General features: G+C 34.6%; 1 long non-coding RNA gene across 1 annotated transcript; it reads right to left on the bottom strand.

The window, feature by feature from the left end:
- Window positions 1-227: 227 nt before the first annotated feature.
- On the bottom strand, window positions 228-1329 carry LOC110012309 (uncharacterized). Its single transcript, XR_002287416.2, has 2 exons — window positions 783-1329; window positions 228-688 (listed from the first exon to the last, which is right to left on the bottom strand). It is a non-coding gene; the product is annotated as an uncharacterized LOC110012309 (long non-coding RNA).
- Between the last annotated feature and the right edge of the window lie 513 nt (window positions 1330-1842).

Consider the following 1842-nt stretch of genomic DNA (forward strand, 5'->3'; position numbering starts at 1 on the left):
GTGTGTGTGATCTCAATTACAAGTATAAAATGTGTGTTTGTGTGGGGGGTGAGGTGTGTGAAATGTGTGTTTTGCCAGCGTAAGTATGGAGGAGGCTGGAATGGGACAGGAGGGTAAATGTTAACACAAGCGAAAAAGAAAGCCCTGATTTTGGCAGAAGGTGACAAAGTTTAACCTTTTTCACGGAAATGTAGGAGATCACAGAGAGAGAGAGAGAGAGAGAGAGAGAGAACAAGATGAAGTTATCAATTATTATTGATCATAAGGAGGAAATAATGGCAGGGAATCTTCTCTGCTCCACCTCTCAGTTTCTTTCTTGTTTATTTCAACCATTCAGATGAAAACTAAACTATCCATAACAAAACACAATAACAAGTCAAAGAAAAGAATGCTGTGAAAACATTACAGAAATGAAGGGGAAAAAAAACATTTCTTAAACTCCGAATTTTCAACTGTAATTTTCCACGGTAAACAGTCAGAATTGTCGGGTCATTGAATTCTTTCGTACACTTCTGAAAACCCCCTAATTCAACAAAGTCCTCCGGTGAATTCTGAGTGTAATATGCCCAAATTGATTGTTACTGAAAAATTCTTCCACCCCATCATTTTAAAGCACTCGAGGTGAAAATGGGTAAATTTTAAAGAACTTAAAATCGCCGTATGTTGCTGATTTTACCATCGAACGTCACTGTAATATACAGTGAAAGAAAGCTGAATCAAGGAGCAAGATGAGCATTTATAGGCTGTACTATAGAAAAACGGAAAAGAAATCAAGAACTTACCACGAGTAGATATATATCAAGTGAAAAAGCTGCATTTGAGCCACCAAGAGATGATCGAGTACTAAAAAGTCCAGAATTATCATGTTTTCCCACAGCTTTCTTGAGCTTATAATTACCATGTTTCTGGTCAGAATGGGAGGGGGGAGGGGGATGGATGGATCAGATCAGACCTGAAGCAGAAGAAGAAGTTCAAGAAAGCTGTGGAAAAGCATGAAAGGGCTTTTTATATAATTTTTCAATTATTGGGTTTTTGCTTTCATCTCTTGAACTGGGCTACCAAAGGCTGTTGCTATATATACACATATATATCTCCAAGTATATAGAGAAACGGAAAGTGGAAATTTCAGACAGTAGAAAGGTGTGGAGGAGTGGAAGAAAATGAATTAACATGCCCATACACACACAAAGTGTGATGGACCACTCTAGCACATTGTGTGTGTGTGTGTGTGTGTGAGAGAGAGAGAGAGAGAGAGGAAACATAGTAGGGTTCACTCCACAAACAAGGCCAATTTTCCCCACATGTAGCCTGCTTTACTTTGAGAGTGCGTTGTGGGGTATATAGACGGATCGAGTTCAAATTTACATATATAGCTCATTAATATATATAATTTCATTTCTAAATCGACAAATATCTATGTAGGGGTAGGCAACGAGTGGTGTGCTAGAGTTTGGGAATTAGAGTAGACAATCAACAAAATGTGAGTTTAAATTCTAAGAATGTGTGGGTATTTTAATAATAATATATTGTTTTTATATTTATTTGAATTTTATCGATTAATTTAGATATATTGACATATTGTATGTTGAATATTATAATAATAAATATGTTGGAATTTGAAATATAAATATATAGATATATATACATATAAAAAAAAGAAGACAAACAATACCAAAATAGTTCTTCTTTGAGTTTGATCTATTACACTAATAAGGGCAATGAATTACTTAGACTTGAAAAGTACTCTTTTGGGTCAACAAAATTTACGATTTTGATGCCAAATTTGACTTAAGTAGTTAATAAATAATTAGACATATATAAAAGTATTAAATTATTTATGCT

Source organism: Sesamum indicum, linkage group LG7, assembly GCF_026168435.1.
Source record: "Sesamum indicum cultivar Baizhima isolate 11 linkage group LG7, ASM2616843v1, whole genome shotgun sequence".
NCBI classification, from domain to species: domain Eukaryota; kingdom Viridiplantae; phylum Streptophyta; class Magnoliopsida; order Lamiales; family Pedaliaceae; genus Sesamum; species Sesamum indicum.